This window comes from Saccopteryx leptura, chromosome 11 (genome assembly GCF_036850995.1).
Source record: "Saccopteryx leptura isolate mSacLep1 chromosome 11, mSacLep1_pri_phased_curated, whole genome shotgun sequence".
NCBI classification, from domain to species: Eukaryota; Metazoa; Chordata; class Mammalia; order Chiroptera; family Emballonuridae; genus Saccopteryx; species Saccopteryx leptura.
In genome coordinates, this window is record NC_089513.1 from 33407972 (window position 1) to 33431050 (window position 23079).

General features: G+C 38.3%; 1 protein-coding gene across 1 annotated transcript in view; it reads right to left on the reverse strand.

The window, feature by feature from the left end:
• The window catches only part of DTNA (dystrobrevin alpha), a 372686-nt gene extending 350185 nt beyond the window's left edge, over positions 1-22501 (reverse strand). Inside the window, exon 1 of the mRNA XM_066352951.1 lies at positions 22312-22501. The gene's annotated coding sequence lies outside the window, so the exon portion shown is untranslated. The remainder of the gene's footprint in view (positions 1-22311) is intronic.
• Positions 22502-23079: the final 578 nt, after the last annotated feature.

Genomic DNA, 23079 nt, shown 5'->3' on the forward strand with positions numbered 1-23079 from the left:
GCTGTAAGAGAGCAGCACAGAAAAAACAGCAAAGCTGTCTTTTCCAAAAACTGGGCACATACAGCCCATTTCTTAAATACATCCAAACACACCTATAAAAAATAGCTTACATTTTCAGAATGGTGCTTTGCAGGCCACCAGGGAGCCCCCGAATGCTGCTGCACCTCTAGTAACATTCAAGACACCAGTGAAACTAAAATATAGTGATAATCCCAAATAATGGTGAGGAGACAGAGAAAAATGAGCTTTCATGTTGGAGGTAATGTAAAACGACACATCCAGTCTGGAAAACAGTTTGAAAGTTTCTTTTTTTTAATTTTAATTTATTGTGTTAACATGGATTCAAGTGTCTCACTCAATATAACACCCTCACCCCCAGCCACATGCCCCCCAGTACAACTCTTTTGCCCCCTCCCCTTAACTCCCTCCTCCCTTCCCTCTGAGATTTGCTGTCCTGTTATCTGTATCTCTGTGTTATGTATATATTATTTCACTAATTCCTTCACCTTCCCTGATTCTGTTCCTTCATCCCCCTTCCCTCTGACCACTGTCCCTCTGCTCCCTGTGACCCTGCCTCTGACTCTATTCCGTTCCTCAGTTCACCTTGTTCATTAGATTCCAAATATAAGTGAGATCATATGAAATTTTTTTTTCTCTACCTGACTTATTTCACTTTATAAAACTAAATATCCAGAAACTGCATACTTGGGCACAGTACAGGATGAATTTCATGCTATTGTCATATAAAACTGAAAGCAATAAGTGAGCAAACAAACAAACAAAAAAACAAATAAAAACTCATAGACACAAACAACAGCATGGTGGTTACCACAACAAAGGGGGCTGGGGGTTAGTAAAGGGTAAAGGGGGTCAAATATACAGGGCAGGGCAAACGTAGGTTTGCAGTTATGAGTACATCAGAACACAAGTTTGTTCTTGTGTTATTATTTATTAATTATTGTATTATTTTCCATATTAACAACTGTTAACCTACTTTTGCCCCACCCTGTATGGTGACAGAATATTTGATTTTGGGTTGTGGCACCCAATGCAATATTCAGATGATGTATCGTAGAACTATACACTTGAAATCTAATTTTATTAACCAATGTCACCCCAATAAATATAATTAAAAAACTTCCTCTTTGGCCACACTTCAGTGACCCATCTGTTCTTTAAGTGTGCCTCAGATTGTATGTTTAAATGATTTACTTTTTAATAAAAATCAGTGTAATTCATCATGGACCTTATGTGTCATATTGATGGCTCTCAAAAATGTGGTCCCTGAGTCAGCAGTGGCAGTATTCACTGGAAACGTGTTAGAATGTCAATTCTGAGGTCCCACCCCAGATCTACTAAATCAGAAACCTTATGGGTGGAACCCGGCAATCTATGTTTTCAAAAGCCTTTCAGGTGATTCAGATACAGGCTAAAAGCTTGAACCACTGTTTTTATATAGATATCTATATCTAATCTATCTCTATTTTTTATCTCTATCTCTTTATCTATCTCTATATCTGTATCTATAACCATATCCATATCTATTCATTTCCTGGGTCCCAATTCTTATCTGAGTTGATCACAGATTTCCTTAAAAAAGGAAATTTATCCTTCATCCTAAAAAAATCTAGTGAATGCTGAGACCAAACTTTAAAGTCCTTAAATATCCACTGTGGAGAGAATTCTGACCAACTACAATCTCTATGTATAATATGGGCCAGATTCTATTTTTTCTGTTCCATTCTCCTAGTTCCCAACAGGCAGATTTCTCTCTTGTGAGGTCTTATAACTCAAACACTGGTGTGGGAAAGAACTCAGAATTTGAGAGCATCCAGTTAGGACTGATGTTCCTGCTCCGCCACTTATTAGCTCTGTGATCTTTGACAAATCACAATTCTTAGCATAAAGTAGTAAGAAACCACTAATTCACAGGATTGTTGTAAGCAAAAAATGAGACACCATGTGGAAAGATTGCTTTACAAGCTATATTTCACTGCACACACATTAATTTAAAAATATTATTCTTCCTCTTTACTATTTCCTTTCCAGAAACAAAGGAGAGCACAATAATGCATGAACTGTTGTGGTCATACCAGACGTGATGCCTACTACCGGTCCCCTGCTACATGGCTGTCTGTTTCACTGCACATGAGCCTAGAGACTTGGGAGGTCTGTGTCGGTTTTCACTGCAGGGATGTGAGGGGGGTTGCTGCAGTAGTCGGTGGTGATACCCAACGTTTATGCACTGGTTGTTCTCTAATTCAAGAATGCTACAGAGGCGTCGTCACATTCCTGATAGCCTTCCTGCTTGAAGGAAATTTTACATATTCCTCATATTTCAGATAAGAACACAATTATTACCTCTCCTTATGTGGTGTTCTTTCACTAATTGTTTCTCTTCTTAATTGCACCTCTTCAGAAAAATGTAAGCTCTCTGAGGACAAGGGAGCTGTGCCTCTCCTCCTGCTCTGTGTAGTCCAGACTTCACAGAAACACTGATGGACGGACACCCTCCCCTTTCTCTAGTTCCACACTGAGTACCTGTGTAGCTGGAATGCTGCCTTGCAATAGATTGATGGCCTCTCTAATGAGCACTTAGAGGAAATGATTCAGGTGTCAGCTCAGCATCTGGCCGAGCCAGTGGAACACTTCAGGTATTATTAAACAAAAGGAGATTAGGAATAAAATACTGTTTTTGCATCTGAGATCTACCATATTTTTCTCTTAGTCTATCACTGGGTAAAGACTGACACGTTTGGCAACAATTCTGTCCAATTTACTATTAGCATATATCTGTTGTCAATCTTTGTACCTATTTTATGGGTTTGCATCCATCTCAATCACTGTTTCCTCGGGTCATGGACATGGAGATTAGTTTAACAGATCTAGCCCACAACAATGTATACCTTGGCTGTTTTAAGAGATATGAGGCGCAACACTTCTGGGAAATAAATGGAGCAGTAAAGGATATATTTGTGTAAAGGTATGGCAATCTAGAATGGTGTAGCTGTTACTTTTGCCACCAATCTTAAGCAACTTCAAGTTTCCCATGAATCATTAGTTCCATGCAAGTAAACTTCATTTACTGTAGTCACCCTGGTTATAGCAGTGGTCACATCTGATGTGAAACAATATTCTTCTATGCTGGCTTGCTACATGATATCTCATAATGTAGTGGTTAATTTTGATCACAGTAGAAAATTTATTTATTTTTCACCAAATATGCAAAATCAGGTAAACCATAACATGCATCTGAGATGCAAACACGATTGTTTAAGTTTTGTTACTAGTTATTGCTCATTTTAGAAGAAGTTGCTTTAGTTCAGTTTTATTTTTAAAAGATGTCAATTTAAGGCTATACCATGTTTTCCACACCTGGAGATTTCCACTGTCAGCAGACTACGTACTTCTCACAGGTGCCTCTCAATGAAAGGCAACACTGCCACCCCTGTGGAGTCAGGATTGCGCTCTCTGACTTAAAATGGTCTCAAAATATTAGCCCCAAACCAGGCACTGCAGCTATGCTATTTGTCTGTTAGGTCCCTCATTGGAGGATGGAACATTTGCATGGGACAAGGGGTTTTCAGGGACTGCTGTTGGCAGACGTTTGTTCACAGATGAGAGGGCCGGTTGCTTCTCTTGTCTGACAGAGTGTGGGTTACATTTCAGTAGTAGCTAAGTAGGTAATTCCTAGCAGATAAATTAGGAGAACCAGAAATATGATTAGTGTGTATTTGCCTCTTTGAGATAGTCTGTATGCTTAAAAATAACCTCATTTCTCACCTGGTGAGATGTTAAAGCATAAGCTAAAATTGCAAACCAGAACTTTTTTTTTCAGAAATGGTTGGAGTTTCTATACTAAGGACATCTAATATTTCTGTTTCATCAATCAACTCCATTGCTCAAATCCTACAGCAAAGCCTGCTAATCATATAGCCTGGAGCTGGTTGTACCTTGGGGGGCAAAGGATCAAGGGTCAGCAGGATGACCTCATGCATTGCACTAAGGAAACAAAATCTGGAGTGGTGGTCCGGCATTCAACAGACAAGTAAATTTAGAACAGAGATGAAAGGAAATGATAAGCTCCATGAAAATCCCCACAAAATAACAGGGAATATGCTTGACTTGGAGCTCATCGAAGTTCAAGGTCACTCCATGCATATTTTCTGAGACAAATTTACCTTAGGTTGTGGGTATATCCACAAGACTGGTATATGTAAGTGTGTCTACTGTATTTAAATATGCCTATATTACTACTTATTATTTATGACCAGTTATTTATTTCTATAGGGCTGTAATACATCTTTAAATTTTTTTTTCAGAGCAGACCTGTGTAGATCTTTCCCTTAATCACAACTATAGCGAGGTCAGTTAAATGCACCCCAAGGTCTGTCCAAGGTGTCATTTCATTCTTCCTTCACCCAGTGGCTGCTCATCCTAATTACTCGTGACCTGACAACATCCTTTCCTCATAAACGTTCCTTTCTTTTCCACCAACTAGAAGCTATTCTGACCCCCACCTGATTGTTTACTTAGATGATAAAGCCCTTGGGTGGCAACTCTAAAATTACCCTCTAGCTTCTTTCTTCTTTCATTAATAACACAGTCATAGAGCCTGAGAATTTAAACTTGACCCTTTGGAAATTCCGTCTTACTGAACAAGTTACATAGCCTCTCTTTTCCTACTTTTTCTTTTTCCATCTAGAAAACAGAGTTGATAATGTCACTGTAAATGGTTGTTGAGAAGGATTAAATGAACTAATAAATGTGAAATGTTTAGAGGAGTTTCTGACACACAGTGATTCTTCAGTAAATCTTCACTGCTTTTATTCAACTAATTTTCCTCAAGTTTGATTCCAAATTCAAGGAGCAAACTTCTGATGATAATTTTTCTTCCCTCAGGTATTCTTGCCCCGCCATCCTAGTGACAATAATTCTAAACTTAGCATTCTTATTTAGAGATCAGTCTCCGTCAGCTTGGTTAATGTGATGATGCCCTTGAGAGAAAGATCTGGTTTCTGAATTTATAAATGAAAATCAGTCCATGGACTTTGATAAATTCACCCAAGTAATGCTTCTCTGTCAACGCCAACCTGTGCTCTTTCCTTCTTACGTCTGCCCGTAGTTTATTCCTGGTTGTTAGCATAGACGGCATGGTAGAATCCCTCCAGACTGTTTAAATTAAAAACTTGGGGATGGGATCCATGCATTTGGATTGTAAAGCACAGATCTGAACTAGCCCCCATAATTAGTGTCAAAATCCTGAAGTCAGAAAGAGCGATTCAGTGGGTTCAAGATGGGGTTTAGATACCTGTCCTCTTAATAGACGCTCCAGATAATTCTGTTGCCAGAAGTCCTTGAAACACATTTTGAGAAACACTGCTAAAAAAACACAACTGGATAGTTTTATAGTCACATTGAACCAGAGGGGCACACAGAATATATGATGAGGATGAATTATGCCTAACACTAGTTATCCCACAGAATATCATAAAATACTGAATCAAATGGAATAATAAGGAATGACTGATGGTGAGGGAGGAGGGAAGACTAGAAAAGCAGTCTTGTCATAGTATTTGGTGAGAGCTTGGAGAAACACAAGATGGGGACTAAAATGTTTCTAGTTTTGCAATGTTAGTATTAAAGCTCCTTGCATGGTTGCAGAGTTACAAACACATTCAATTCAGCTGGATGATGGCTGGGGTACTGAAAGAGGAAAGCTAAGAGAAAAGCAAAGCAAAACAAAGAACCTGGAGAGAACAGATGAACTAGTAGGAAAAAACAAATGCAATTTACATCATAAATTATCATCTGTTCACAAATATGCAGAAGAGATTAAGGCTAAGAAGAAATGAAGCACTGATATGTGTCACTTCTTCTCACCTTTCTCACTGATCTCAACCCTAAAAACAAAACCCCAAACACATTCCACATGCTCTTATGAAATCACGGGGCTATTTTTTCTTAAATCATTGTGACTGGGTAAAGTTGAATTATGTCGCCGCTATAATAGATTTGGTCATCAAACACCGCTTTCTTTGGGTTCACTCTGCCACTCTCATTCCTTGTCTATGCAAGAATTCAAACTGTATGAATAGGAAGCAGGTCTCACATTAAAAATATTAGAAGTATTTAAAGAACTTTTAATTTATAGCTGCTATATCATATGCTCCCAAAAAATATGGCATAAAAGAAAAAAATATCTTTAAACCAATAGAAAAAAAACAAGAAGAAAAAAGCCCCACAAACAACAGAAAAAAGGACATTGAGGAAAACAAACAAACAAACAAACAAAAACAGTGAGATGATTGGCAATGTTTTCTATTTTGAAAATCTGATTCATAGTTTGATCAATTTTTCAAGTCAACCTGACTCATATATCATTTCCTGAAAGTTGTTTCGCTGCCTTAGCAGAAAGCATTATTTTGTATACATTCTCATCGTTAAAGTTACTTTTGTAGTGTTTAGGCTAAAAGAAAGAGGCAGAATTTATCTGCGTACGGAAAGAAAATCACCTGACACATTTTTGTGTTTATAAATAGAAGCTAACACTGTAGGGAAAATCTGGACTCCGGCCCACAGAAGACACAAGGTGTACTTCTCACCTTTCTGAATCCCCTTCCTCTTGGCCCAATTCATTGTGTAAGAATGGTATACATACTTTTCACATTTAAGCCTTACCTAAGCATCGGGGGGATGATTTAATTACTACATTAAGAATACAAAGCACGTGATTACTTTAAGAATGAAGAGAGCTGACTAGCAGTGCCAGGGCTAGGGGCCATTATTTTTATAAAGGATGACTGTGTGAGATGAAGCATCTGCTGCACCATTTAAATCTATGTTCTTAAAGGGAACCTGCCCAAATGGTGTTATTTTGCAAACACTGTATAATGAAGGTTTAGAAAATTCTTATCCCCAGAACACTGCAGAGGCACAACCATTTAAATACCCAAGCAAAATGAGTAAATGAGAAATATAATCAGATTGAACGCACAAAGGGAAGAGAGGAATGAGAAACATAACACAACTCATAGTGAGGAATATTGAAAGGTAAGAGAATAATATTTTTCCAGATAAAAAAATGTGTGTTATTCTAAAGAAAAAGCAGATAAATTGTTCACGAGCCATTTCCCTAACTTACTCAAGAACAGGACACCTTCACAAGGTGTATGGAGTAAAGGGTATATGCAATTGAAATTTATGATTTATAGAAACTAAAAATTTCCGCTTAAATGTTACAGTAGTCTAATATAACAAACCCAAAAGATAAAAGTGAGTAACTAAACGGGCTGGATATTAAGCGAACTCAAATCTATTATATATATTCTCTAAGTTTAGTGAATTGCTAATTGAAAGAAAAAATAACACAAAACACTATCTTTAAAATAAAAGTGGATCATATTTAGGATTAGAAGCCACAGACTGCTTCTCCAATCTGCATCAACCTATATTTTATCATAATCACTAAACATTTTTAAGCCTTTTAACCTTTTTTACTTCTTAGTGATTTTTGTCTCACCCCCTTCTGAGGTTTGTAGCTTTCCCCCAATTATAAAAATCTCTGTTCAGAAATGCAGCTTCTGGCCTCAGGATAGCCTTGTAGCTAAAATGTCCTGTAATCTCCCATGAGCCCAGAGAAGAACGCCAGCGTGCTGCAGACAGTGAATCCCCCATGGTAGAACCGAGGAGGTAATGACCGTGATGAGTCTGGACATCTGGCTCTGCCTCTGTCTCTAACAATGCTGTGTGACCAGAGCTCCTAAAAATGGTGATGAGTGACACAGAGACACCCCCACTCTTGCCTCCAAATATCTTCATGACTGGTGTGGCTCTAGAAAAGAATATAAAAACAGCGAGAAAACCCCCCTGCTGTAGGACTTGGCAACTCTGAGGAAGGAACAAAGGCAGGGAAGTGGAGGCATGGCTCTTGTTTTTGGTTACAACCACAAAATCAGACACGGAGCAGTTATAACTACTTCGGTTAAGGAAACAAATTAACTGTGCGGCATTAAGAGGTATTTAAAGAGACTATTGGGGGTAAGAAAAATTTAATCTCTTTAATATATTTACTTGAAAAAAAATTATAATTAAAGAACATAAAATGTGAAATAAAGTTTCCAAAACACTAAACTGATGAGTCAAGTATAATGACTAGCATATAGTTCATGATTTCTGCAAGGGTTGGAGGGGTTACTCTAGTCCAGTGGTTTTCAGCCTTAGCATGCATCAGAAGGCCCTGGAGGGCTTGCTACAAGACACAGGACTGGGTTCTGTCCCTAGAGTTTCTGATTCAGTAGATCTGCACGGGAGCCTTAGACTATCCATTCACAATGAGTGTCAAGGTTGTGCTGATGCTGCTTCTCTGAGAACCACACTTGGATAAACTTTGCTCTGGTATGGTGAGAACTTCATGGTTAACTACAATGTCAGTAACTTGATTTGGACAAATTGCCCTAGACTATTTTTCTTTGTGGTGGCCTCCCTGTTATTCCTCAGCATATTAGTTTTAAGCAGAAAATTCTTAGCCCGATCTCTTGTATTTAATTAACCGACTGAGTAGTGATCAAATGACTAGACAAAATCAATACATTTATTTTTTATTTAGAAAAAAATTTCCATTGATTTGAGTGAGAGAAAGGGAGAGACAGGGAGGAAGAAGGGGGAAAAAGGGAGGGAGGGAAGAAGAGAGGAAAGGAGGGAGGGAGGGGGGAGGGAGAGAGAGAGAGAGAGAAAAGCATTAACTCATTCCACTTAGTTGTTCCATTTAGTTGTGCACTTATTGTTTCTCACATGTGCCCTGACTGAGGCCGAAGCCGCGACCTCAGCACACAGGAACAACACTCTATTCACTGAGCCACCGGTCAGGGCCAATACATTTATTTTTAATGTATTAGTTTTACATAATAAATTAACATAAATGCTTGCTGATAGGTGCTCCTCAATTAATTATTAGTTCACTGTTTTCTTTCTAACTTAGTAACATTTCCCACACAATTGCTGGTTCCAAACCACAATTTAGATGGATAATGTTCCCAGGTATAAAGAATACTTAGTGAGAACACAGCAAGGGCAGTGTGGTATAGCTCCAGAATCCTACCAGAAAAGAGTCTATGAGAATGGGGGAATCCCCAATCGTGCTACAGCCTGCAGTAAGCCTCTCAAAAGAGAAGGAAATACTGAGTTAGAAGAGTAAGAGGACCTCTAAGTGGTTTCTGAACCTTGGCACAGATGGAATGTTCTGTGATCCTTTCTGCATCATTGTCAAAGGACTCCCTCATCTCACTGACTGGTAACGTGTTTATTTTTCTGAAACAGATCAGCAGTAATCCCCTGAGATACACCCTTGAGAATCATTGTTGAGTGATATTTTTCAGTTTATACTTGAATAAAAAATATGGACTAGACTTCTGTGAAGATGGAGTAGAAGTACATTTCCCTGTTCCTACTACTAAGTACAACTAAAAACCCTGGATGTTATACATAAACATACAAAGACTCTGAAAATTGGACAGAAGGCAAACCGACTAGAGTGCATCAGGGCGCAAGGAATGACAGCGTGGTAAATTCCCTGAATTTTTGTTTTGCCTCATATAGCTCAGACTTGGAGCTAAAGAAACCAGGAACCCAGAAATGCCAATAGTCCCAGATTTCTTTTTAAGGATCAATGAAAGCATGCTCTCTCTAGCCAAAGGACCTGGAAGGAAGCAACATAAAAAACAACAACACAACAACAAAAACCCCAAAAGACATTTAGACAATAACTGATCTACTCCAGCCAAGTAAAACAGGAAATACATATTGCGTCTCTACCACACCCATGCCAACAAAGGCTGAGTAGGAACCTTATACTTACACCCTCACCAGGCTGAAACAAGGTGCCCTAACTTCCCTCATCCCCACCAAGGTGATGTCATAGGGAGCTGAGACTTTCATTTGCACAATGCGGTAATGAGAGTCCCCAACTCCCAACCCCACTAGGTTGTCAATGGAGATTATGTGAGCAGCCTGAATGTCCACCCTCACCTGGCAGTACTGAGTACTGAGTTTTCCTTCCCCCTTTGCACGGGATGATGTGACAGGAGGCTAACAGAGGATCAGGACTGCCATCACAGCCCAGCCGTAATCAGGCTACCTTCCTACTTGCCCCCCCACCCCAGAGTGCCAGTGGAGGTCACGAGGGGAAGAGGTAAGAGGCACTCCTACTGCTGCTAGCTTGGGAGGATCACTGTAGGCAAGGTGAGGAGCCTGAATTCCCACCTGGTCCCACAGTAATGTGGACTCCCCCTTAAGTGATGTGACAGGAGAGACTGAGTGGGAACCCTGCACTCCCACCCCTACCTGGCAGTGATGAGGTGTCACCATGCTTATTTTGCCCACTGGGGTGATATTAGTAGAATTTGCCAAAAAAGGTTTAAATAAGATTCAGAGTCTCTTAACATAATAAGGAAATATTTAGGTTTCAACTGAAAATTATTCATCAGACATAGAACCCCAGGAAAATCTCACACTGAATGAGAAAAGACAATTGAAAGATACCAAGAATGAGATAACAGAGATGTTAGATGAAAGATACCAACAATGAGATAACAGAGATGTTAGATGAAAGATACCAAGAATGAGATAACAGAGATGTTAGATGATCAGACAAAACTTTTACAGCAGTCATAACAAAAAATACTTAAGCAATTATGAATATGCTTGAAACAAATGAAAGAAGTAGAAAGCTTCAGCTGAGAAACAGAACACATTAGAAAGAGCTAAATGGAAATATTAGGACTAAAACATCAATAATGAAAATATGAACTTCAGTGGGTGAGATCAATAACAGAATGGTAGTGACAGAGGAATTTCTAAGATGGATGATAGAATAATTGGAATTATCCAGTTTGAACAACAGAGAAAACAGACTAAAAATAATAACCACAGAGCCTCAGAAAACTGTATGTGGAAAGCTGAATAGTGGTTCCCAAAGATATTCAGATTGGTCTGAATCTCTGGAAAACACTATAAATGTTACTTTATATGGCAAAAGAAATTTTGTAATTGTGATTAAATTAAAGATGTTGAGATAGAAAGATTATCCAGATGAGGCATAAATGTAATCACAGCATCTGTAAAAGAAGGAGACAGAGGTAGATTTGACTACAAAAGAGGAAGTAGGATAGGTGATGACAGAAGATAATGACAGGCTTGATGATGGATATTGGGGTAATTTAAGGAAGAAATTTCAATCAAAGAATTACAGGTGGCCTCCTGAAGCCAGAAAAGGCAAAGAAACAAATTGTTTCCCAGAGCCTCCAGAAGGACCGAGCATTGCCAACACCTTGACTTTAGCCTAGCTGCTAAAGCAGAACTGATTTCTTACTTCTGGGCTCCAGAAATGTAAGAGAGTAAATGTGTATTGTGGTAAGACGCCAAGTTTGTGATGCTATGTTATAGCAGCCACAGGAAACTAAGGTATGGTGCAATCATAACAAAAGATCTAACATTCATATCTTGGAGATCTGGAAGGAGAAAAGAAAATGGACAAAGTATATATACAGTATAGTCAAATTTATAACCACTAAAGAAAAAAAATCTGGAAAAGAGCGAGAGAGAAATGACACTTTACTTTTAGGAGATAAACCCATTAGAATGACAGTAGATTTCTCTTGAGAAACCATGGAGGCTAGAAGAAAGTGGCACAATGTTTTTCAGGTGCTCAACGAAAATAACTGTCAGCTTAGAATCCTATATCCATTTAATATATCCTTCAGGAATCAAAGAGTTCAAGGCTTTCTCAGATAAAACAAAGTTTTTAACATCAACAGATGGGTCTGATTTAAAAGAATCGCTATAGGAAGTTCTCCAATAAGAAAGGAAGCCATAGAGAAATAATGTTGGAAGATCATGGAAGGAGATAAAACATAATAAGCAATAAATAAATAAATACAATAAACTTTCTCCTCTTGAGCTTTCAAAATTATATCTGATGAAGTAAAAATTATACTACTGTCTAACATGGTTCTAAATGTATGTAGCAAAAATATTTAAGACATTTATACTATAAATGGAGGGGGATAAAAGGACATAAAAAGAGGTAAGGTATCTATGCTTTTCTTGAATTGATAAACTGACAAGAGTAGTAAACAATGAGAAATTATAGGTATATGTCATGCTTAGAGAAGCCACTAAAAATCTATACAAAGAGGTACACTTAAAAACATTATAGACAAAAATAATAGAATTCTATAAATGCTCATGCAACTGACATGAAGGCGGAGAAAATCCCCACAGGAACAAAAACATATAAACAATAAAATAAACAGAGAGAAAAAATAAAATGGCAGACATAAGCCCTAGCATCAATAATTACAGCAAATATAAAGATCCAACTATATTTTATGTATAAGGAACTCATCAACTCTAACAATATAGATAGACTGAAAGTGAAAGAATGGAAAAAGAGATATCATGTAAACATCAATTAAATAAAAAAGTAGTGTTTATATTAATATCAGTTATAGTAGAATGTGAGAAAATGAAATTACTAGATATAGACAGGAATAACTAGATATAGACATATATAGACATGTATGTGGGTATATACATACATGGTATTGCTATGTCTTCTTGGTATATTGAAGAAGAATATACCAAGAAGACATAGCAATACCATGTATGTATATACCCACAGAGCTACAGAATATGTGAAGTCTAACTTAGAGAAGTGAAAAGAAAAATAGACAAATTTACAGTTATAATTAGAGGTTTCACACACTTTCAACAATTTATAGGATAAGTAGAAAGAAAATTAGCAAACATATACAAGAACTTATCAGCAACAGTTAACCAATAAGATCTAACAAGCATTTATATAACACTCTAGCACTCTACCCCAAAATAGCTAAATACAAAATTTCTCAAGTGCTCATGGAACATACATCAAGATAGAAAACATTTCAGGCCACAAAATAAACTTCAAACATTTTTAAAGAATTAAAATCATATAGTGTGTTCTCTGACAAAAACAAGAAAATATTCAGACATTTGGAAACTAAATAACACACTTCTAAATAATCCATGAGTCAAAGAGAATATCTCAAAAGAAAACTTTAAAAGTACTTGAACTGAATTAAAATGAAAATACAACATATTAAAATGTTTGCAACATAGCTATGACAGGGCTGAGAGGGAGATTTATAGTACTAAAGACATACAACAAAAAAGAGGAAAACCTAAAACCAATAACCTAAGCTCCCACTCAACAATATGGAGAAAGACGAGAAAAATAAACCAAAAGCAAGCAGAATGGGGAAAATAAGAGCAGAAATCAATGAAATGTGAAACAGAAAAACGATGGAGAAAATCAATGAATCAAACAAGTATCTTATTAAAGATCAATAAAACTGACATACCTCTAGCAAAATTGAGAGAAGAAAGAAGACATAAATTACCAACACCAAGAATGAAACAAAGGGCAGGGAGGTAAAGGAGGGTATAGAGGCAATAAATGGTGATGGATGAAGATGTGACATGGCGGGGGTGAACGCACAACATGGTGTACAGAGATATGTTGTGGAATTGGAGACCTGAAATCTGTATAATTATGTTAACTAGTATCACTATAACAAATTCAATTTTAAAAACAAAGAATGAAGCAAGAGATACTATTACAAACCATGCACATCAAAAGAGAAAAAATAAATATAATAATAATAACAACAAAAGAAATAGGAATAGTTAGATAAAGAATCAAATTCTTAATAAACTTAAATAATCACAACTCATACAATATGAAACACATCATTTAAATAGACTAAAAGAATTATTGTGGGCCCCAATTCATATGCTGAAGGCCAACTCTCAGTACAAAACATGACCATATTTGAAGATAAGGCCATTAATGTTATGATTAAATTAAAAATGTGAAAACCAGAATGGACCTTAATTCAATCCTACGGTTATCTTTATAAGAAAAGGAAATTTGAATACACAAGGAGACACCACAGATGTACACACAGAGGAAAAGACCATGTGAGGCCACAGTAAGAAGGCAGTCCTTGGCATGACAAACAAAAAGGTCTCATCTTAATATTGGACTTCCACGCCTCCAGAACTGTGAGAAAATATATTTCTGTTTAAGCTACTCAGTTTATTTTGTTATGGCAGCCCTGACAAACAAATGAAAGTACTGAAGATAGAGCTCTTGACAACAACAAAAATGACGCCCAGATAGTTTCACTGGAGAATTCTACCAAACATTTAAAGAATAAAGATCAATTCTATACAATCTCTTTCAGAAAATAGAGAGGAGGGAACATGTCCCAGTTAATTTTATGAAGCTAGTATTACTTTGATACTACTAATAAAGACAGTACCAATAAAAGAATACTACAGACCAATATCTCTCATGAATACAGATAGAAAATTTTTTAACATACTGGCAAATAGAAATGTGCACTACGAATTATACACAATAATTAAATGGGGTTTATTAGAACCTGGCTGGGTTTGCTCAGTGGATAGAGCATTGGCCCACCATGCAGAAGTCCTGGTTTCAATTCACAGTCAGGGCACACATGAGAAGTGACCATCTACTTCTCTCCCCCTTTTTCTCCCCCTTTTATCCCTCCCCCTCTCCCAGTGGGTTGATTGGTTTGAGCATCAGCCCAAACCAGTTTGGGTCGATTGATGCTGAGCATAACTCGGTTGATTTGAGCATCAGCCCCAGACAGGGTTGCTGGATGGATCCAGTTGGGGTGAATGCGGGAGTCTGTCTCATTACCTCCCTTCTTCTCATTTAAAACTATTAAGAGTTTTTTGCAGGAATGCAAGGTTGGTTCTAGTAAAAAATCAATCAATGTACTTCACCATATTAACAGACTAAAGAAAATTAAATAATTGGTTCACTTGGAGAAAAAAGGCACTTGACAAAAATGAGTAACTATTTATGATAAAAAAAAACAATCAGAAAAACTAGAATAAATGCAAAATTCTTCAATTTGATAAAAATTGATAGCTGAAATTATATTTAACCGTAAAAAATGAAATGTTCTGCCCTGAAGTTCAGCAACAAGTTAAGAATGTCTACTCTCACTACTCTTGTTCAAAACAGTACTGGAAATTCTAGCCAGTCCAATAAGGCAAGAAAAGAAAAAAAAAGGTGTATAGATCAGAAATAAAGAAATAAAACTGTCCTTATTTCAAGTGACATGATGGTCTAGATAAAGAATTCTAAAAAATCAGAAAAAAATTTTTAGGACTAATAAATTGAGGAAGTTTCCAGGATACATATAAACATATAAAAAGCAATGAATTTCTATATACTTGTAATGAATATATTGATAGTTTTGTAGTGATACTACTCACTATGGTTTTAATTTTTATTTTCTTAATAATGTCAAAAATCTTTTCATGTGCTTATTTGCCTTTGTCTAGCTTCCTTGGTGAAATATCTCTTCATGTCATTTGCCCATTTTCTAATTGGATTGTTTGCTATGTTTTACTGTTAAGTTTTTAAGATGGTGCCATTTCCCCCAATGGAGGTAAACTGCATAAAAGGGACCATGGGATCTCTCTATAGAATTTCTTACAATAGCATGCGAGTCTACCATTATCTCAAAATAAAAGGTTTAACTTAAAAATATGGATAGGATATATTCTAACTTTTCAGATTATGTTTAGCAATGTAAAACAAGCATACACTTGATCTGAATGTTTATCTGTATTACTTTTTACAGTAATATATGATAGCACATATATTTTTTTCCCTGCAGGTGCCTGTGACAATAAAAGATACATGCCTAGATGTTTTGCTTTCTGTACCATGTTGATATGATCAAATCTGTTAAAAAAAAAACACAGCTTGAGTGCTGTAAGCAGGTCTTGGCAGTGTTTTCGGTTTATGCTCACTCTCAAATAGGCTACCTTATGTATTCACTCAAAATAAAACATAGCTGTTATCATACCTTGACTAAATACAACCCTCACTGAAAAAAAAGAATGTCATCAATGTCACAAATTTAGTATCTACTTTCTTTGCTGTTCGTTTTATGCAGGAACTACCTTCCCATGCTGAAGTTCTAAACACAGTTGTTGGTAATCCCACTTCTGCATAAAATTATAAATCATTTTTAAGTGATAAACTATTGAAGAAAATTGGCTAACTTTACATGATAAATTATTAGGTTGGTTCACAAATCTTGCCATTTTCTTCCATCTGGGTATATGATAGGGTTGCACTTATGAATATGAATGGCCAATACAACTTGCTTTGGCCAATAAAATATGAGTGGAAATGGTAAGTACTGCTTCCTAATAAAAAACTTTACAAATTGTGAGTGATTCACCATGCTCTTATGTGCCTGACAGAGGATGAGGATGTTTTGGATGATAAGGGCTTTATCAGCCTGAATCTTCAAGTAAGAAAGATACAGAATAGAGTCTTTTACTGATCAACATGGGCACATAGCATTAGCAAGTAATAAACCTTTATGGGTATTTTTTTTCAGTCACTGAGATTTTAAAGTTGGTTGTTATGACTGCATAACTATCATAACTAATGAATATATTTTATGTTTAAATTAAAGACAGAACACTCTTTGGAACAGAACACTGTACTATGACATCAAATTCTAAACTCTAATGAGTTATTCTTTGATGTATTTGATGGCATCCTCCATTTAGATAACACATGCACACACATACACATAATAAAAGCAAAATCGTCTTGCATTTCTTTCCTTATGGTATAAATTAGAGCAATAGTTTGCTAGTTACTATAGGATATAAAGCTTTGTATGAAGCTGAGCATACAGAGAAGTGATGTATCACATTCTTAATAGGGATACATGAGTCATAGAAAATATATGCTCTGCTTTAAGTATTTCTAAAAGCTTCAAAGAAGAGACTGGCACATTTGTATATGTGTACTACATAAGAATTGGGATTTATGGTTAACATTAACATTAATCATATCAACTACATAGAATCCTTTTTTTCAGGGAGAAATAACATTGACTAACATTTATTTCCAGACGCTGTGAAAACATCTTTATATGCATTAGCACATTTAACCAATCAGTATTTCATTTTGCTAACAACATGTGCCATGTGTCTTAGGTTAACATTGTTTGGATAATATTTGAAATTCTTTTTTAAATCATAATTACTATGAGATATGTCAAAATTATCAATGTAAAAGTTGACAGGGTTTAAAATTTTTTTAACCAAGATAATTCAATAGATACATTTGTGTTAGTGCTTTAAACCTCCTTGCAGTGCATACTCTGGACAAAGATTTTGGGGAAAGGTGAAATTGGTGACTTAAAATACTTAACTTTATTAACAGGTCAGAGAATTTCCAGCTGTTAAAGATATACTATATCTCTAGTGATTTGGAGTACATATTACTGATGTTAAAATTTTTCAACAGTTTCAAATGGAGCTCAAGTTACTATTTTTGAATTTTAAAAATATGTAATATATAATGAGACATCTCTCATCATCTAGCAGTCACCAGTCTTTATCTAGGCATTCATATATCTCATCTTGTTTTATATATTTTTTCCTGTAAAATATGAAGTAAAAAAGCATTGATAGAGAATATTATTTTTGCACTGATTTTTATGAAGGAAAAAGTAACAAAAGGTCAAATTAGGAAGTGTTATTTGCAACAATGATGGAAATTTACTACCCCAGTAAATTTATGAACCAATTATTATACATCAATAGTTCACATTATGGACTACAGAATCAGAAATTTAGAGTTTAGGGCTCATTTCCACCTCTGTGACAGTGGTCACGATTATTGTCCTCTTTGTACTTCAGTTTCCCATTCTTTTTTTTTTTTTTTTTTTTTAATTTTTAATTTTATTTTATTTATTCATTTTAGAGAGGAGAGAGAAAGGAAGAGAGAGAGAGAGAGAGGAGAGAGAGACAGAGAGAGAAGGTGGGGAGGAGCTGGAAGCATCAACTCCCATATGTGCCTTGATCAGGCAAGCCCAGGGTTTCGAACCGGCGACCTCAGCATTTCCAGGTCGACGCTTTATCCACTGCGCCACCACAGGTCAGGCCAGTTTCCCATTCTATAAAATGAAGGTAGCAGTAATATATACTGACGTCAAAAGGTGATTGTGAGGAATTCATAAGTTAATTTATATAGAGCCATAAAATAATGTCCAGCCCACAATAAGTATTCAATAAATTTAGATATTGTTTGCTTTACATTGTTAATACCCATTTCCCCAATATATTAAACACTTAATATCACCTCCCTTCCCCTTGGGCACTTCATAGTATTATATATTAAATACTGTGTGATGAATCAGTTACATCTCTATTTTGAAATACTATGCCACTTTAACACACCCACAGCTACTTTTTAAAATTTAAAAATGGTTGTGAAGGCAAAGAAAGAAAAAGTCTATATTTCCTCAAACTTAAATAACTTAGCAAATAGGATAATAACCAGATAAGGGCAGCACATCCTCTATGTGCTTTAAAGAGTATTGGTCATTTTGTAAGCCTACCCATGTCCATAGATGGATAATGAGAGGGAAAAGTATGTCATCTGATGCATAGAGAAGTGCAGAGATAAGTACAACGAGAACTAGGTCTCTGATTCAGAAAATATCCATGCAAGCACTTAAGACCACTTAACTGAGTAAACACTTCCTCACACGTCATTCCTCCATAAATACGTAATTTATGAGCATCCTGTTTTGCACTCCCTGCCTGGTCCAGAATCCCTTAACACACATTCTTATTCAATTTCTTCTTTCAGAGGCTTTACCTCAATTTGTAAGTAAGGGTTCATTTGTATAACTATTTTATTAAAGTCTGACCCGCTCTGTTGACAGGGCTCACTCATCTTTCGAGTCATCATTGATCTCCAGTTCTCCACCCAGTACCTGGAACAGAGGGATTCTCAAGAGGCAGAGACAGGCACTAGCCAACTGGCTGGATAATACAGTATCAGCAGGGTTTGATTCCCAGTCAGGGCACACAGGAGAAGCACCTATCTGCTTCTCTAGCCCTCCACCTCTCACTTCTCTCTCTCTCTCTCTCTTTCTTCTCCTCCCCTCCTGAAACTATGGTTCCATTGGAGAGAGTTGGCTCCAGCGCTAAGTATGGCCCCATGGCCTCTGCCTCGGGCACTAAAAAATGGCAACGGAGCAAGGGCTCCAGATGGGCAGAGAACCCCCATCCACCCACACACAGTGGGCTTGCCGGGTGGATCCCAGTTGGGCAGCATGCGGGAGTCTGTCTCCGCCTCACCTCCTCTCACTATAAATAAATAAATAAATAAATAAATAAATAAATAAATAAATAAGAGGCAGAGACAATACAATTCTCCCCAAACTAGAGGTGTGGGTCTTTAAAGGAAAAAGTCATGTCAATTCTACCAGATGAGGTAAAACTAACAAGGTAACACTTTTTCTAAAGTAAGTAACAGAAACTAGAAAACTGGAAGAGATCTGAGTCAGTAAAGAAAGGACATATGTTTGTATCACAGGATTTATGCCCTAATGACAATCAACATTCTATATAAATAGTCTTGGAAAATTCAATCTCAATTTCAATATCGAAAACACTTGTGTCTGATGGCATGCAAGTCTTCCGACCACAGCACTGCGCTCCAGCATCCCAAAATAACACTGTAACCATAATTTGGGGCATGGAGGAGGTTAACCAATGAAGGGCAGAAACATTTTTTTTTTCACATCCAAAGATCATGTTTCCATATAGTTCCAGTTGGATGCTAGTCTCTTTTCACTTATAATCTTGGCTAAGTGTGGATTTGAAATACGTATATCGAATTAGTTAAATCAAGAAACAAGAATTGAGGAAATCTATGAATGTCAAAATAATTCTGAATACTGTTATGTAAAGAAGCAATTAAATTACTTGAAAAAATAACAGATGAAGACTGAAGAAAGACATCTGTCCAATAGAATGAACATCATGAGAGCTCCCGGATAAGCTCAAAGGAAGGGTAATTCTCTAGATATGTGCAGTTAGAGTTTACCCCACTGAAACCTTTTTTAACACCCTGGTTCATTAAAAACAAGTTAAGATTTAAAAAGTATTTTGACTTAGAACTAATGAGAAAATTTGATTTCAGTCTTCATCGCTTCACAACTGTTTATAAAATATATACAATTGGCCAAAAGGTAGGACATACACAAACACCCTCAAAATATAGCCTGCTTTTAATTACTGATAGTTGAAAAAGAAATGCATAATTCTTCTTTTAAAACTGCATGACCTCTTGTCAGTGATTGGATTAAAGATGATTACGCTTGATAAAAAAAACTCTGCGAGATGATACTCTGAAGAAAATAAATGACCATGCTTTGAGCAAGGCGCAAATTCTGCTTTCTGCTTTATAACAATTTACTTTCCTGGTAAATCCTAAATGTTGAAAATCTTACCGTACTTATAAATACTCCCTTATAATTGTTTTAGGAAACTTGGTTCACTGTAACAAAAGGAAGCTACTCAAAAGGTATTTGCCATAATTCTAGTATTAAAAATTAGAGAGTTAGTTGCTCCCAACATGTAGCACACAGTGAAGAGGTTCATCTTAGTACAGAGATGTGAGCAATACATTAAATATAGAAGACTTTAGGTACAATGGGCTCCTAATATATGTATGTATGTGTGAGTGTGTGTGTGTGTGTGTGTGTGTGTGTGTGTGTACGTACGTATATGTATATACGTTGGCCCAAACCAACTGGTCCAAAAGTCCAACTGGCTCTAATATTTCATAACTATAAGACCTTGGGTGAGTTATTTTACCACTCTGTGGATTTCCTCACCTGTAAAATGTGGACAATATTATTACCTACCTTTTATGTTGGTAGATAAATTAAGGGAGAGATTAAACTAAAGAATACAAAACTGTGTGGAATATGTAGAGAGCTGTTTTATTTCCCCCTAAAGTTTCTACCTTTGGAAGAAACAAAAGGTTTTGCTCTTTTTTGTGTGTGTGTGTAAAAGAAATTAATAACTCTGTGTAGTTAATATAGGTTATTGTTATATTCAAAAGGAAACACAAGCACACATTAAATACTAAGTGATCATAACAGAAAGCAGGAAAACTCGAAGATAAACATCAACTCAGAAGACCAATTTTTTTAGAGCAAGAATCAATCTAATGGTGGTAAGCTTCACTACAAGTGTATATCTAATATTTCCCCTCTAAGTTCTATGCTTATTTTCTCAAAGCCATACCCCAAGTCTGCCCAAGAGAAAGTTTTACTACCACGTCCCAGCCCTGTTACCTTTGAGCCCAAGCACCGCCTTCGCCACCCCTCTGCTCTCCTTGGCTTTGGTCTTTTGACAGACACCTTTCCACCTCCTCCTTTGGGTACCAGAACCAACCTCCCATCCGCCCTCTGTCCAGGGGAAAACTCCAAAGTGGGCAACAGGCTACAAAAGCCAAAGACACCTCAGTCCCCAGATGCCCCCGCGACCCCAGTACGGGGTGCCCACTCCCACTCAGCCGTCCGCCGGGGCTCCGCATTGCATTGCAACACACGCAGACGCCGCTGGCTGGAGAGGCACCCACCGCGGATTTCCCGGTCAATACCTCCCCAGACTGCTCCCCAACGTGAGTGTCATCCCTAATGGATATGACCACGCCACCTCCCACCAGCTCAGCCCGCCAGGACGACCCAGAGGGCAGCAATGACAACAAAAACAACTCAGCCCGCGACGCGACGGATCCGGCTGCTACCGCCAGCCCTGGAGCGGCGCAGCGGCGAGAGCGGGGGCTGCGGCGCTGCCGGGCCTCCGCGGGCGGCGGCGATTTACCTGCGCGGCCCCGCGCCCCCGTGCCGGCCATCCTGCCGCAGCCGCTACCGCCGCCCCGCGGGCCCGAGGCGCCGCCCGCCGCCCGGTGAGGCGCCGCGCCGCAGTCCTGGCTGCGGCGCCAGGCACATGCTTCGCGCTCGCGGCGGCCCGCGCCCGCGCACAGGTGGGAACCCCGCGAGTGGGCGTTGGGGCAATCCCCTGCCCCCGCCGGCGCCCGCCGTCCGCCTCCACTCCTGACTTTGCCCGGTGCGCGGCGCCTGCCCTTGCTCCCGCAGCCGAGCCTCCCGTGTCCGCGCCCGGCGCCGTGGGCGGCTGCGGTCCCTGCGTAGCTGGAGCTGCGCGTCATGTGCATCTCCCGCCTCGCGGCTTGCTCCGCGGCACGGGGCGGCCGGGGGCAGCGCGCAGCAGTCCGGCCCCGCGCCCACGGCTCGCCCGGCCCGGGACCCTTCTACCCCCGCGCCCTCCCCCACTCCGGGGCTGTCAAGGAGGAAAACGCCTAGTACACACCTTGGAATGGACGCGCGCCTCAGTCACCGACTCGCCAAACTCTTAGAAGGTGTCCATTAGTCTGTAGGGAGGTTTGGGCATGGAGTAGGAGCCGCTTTCTTATTATTTAATAATGTTGGAAGTGCCGGGTCCGCTGCCAGAGTTGTGGGTCATGTGGGCACAGCAGAGGCTGGCTGCTGCCAGTACCAGGGTTTCCTGAGGATCCTGAAACTATGATCTCATCCTCCTCATCCGCCTCCCCCGCCCCTCTCTCCGCGGGCGCGCACGCACAGCACACACACACATACACACACATGCACACACATACGCACACACATACTCACACTGCATGCACTATCCTTCTTCCTGGACCGAAATATTCCTGCAGAGAAATAAAATGTTCACGCTCTTCATTGAAAAAAAAATCCTTCCGGATATTTCTTTTTCCAAAGCTTGATTTATGTGCTTTGTTTATTTTCCACAGTTTTGCCTTACACGTGCAAGGGATCTGAACAGAGCCTCAGAATTAAAATGAAAAAAATAATTATTCTTTTATGTTGACCCAGATTTTGGTCCAAACCCAAGAACTCAAACAGTACAATTTCAATTTAAAACAGAGGCAATAACATGCCAGGCTTGAGTATGGAATAGTAATATCTGAGAGTATGCAATAGGGTTTCTTTCCCAAGCTGCAAACATTACCTCATTTATTTGCAGAGCATCTTTGCAGAGGAGGCAAATGAGAAGCCAAATAAGCAGTCACTTCAGAGACACAGAGTGTAGGTCAGA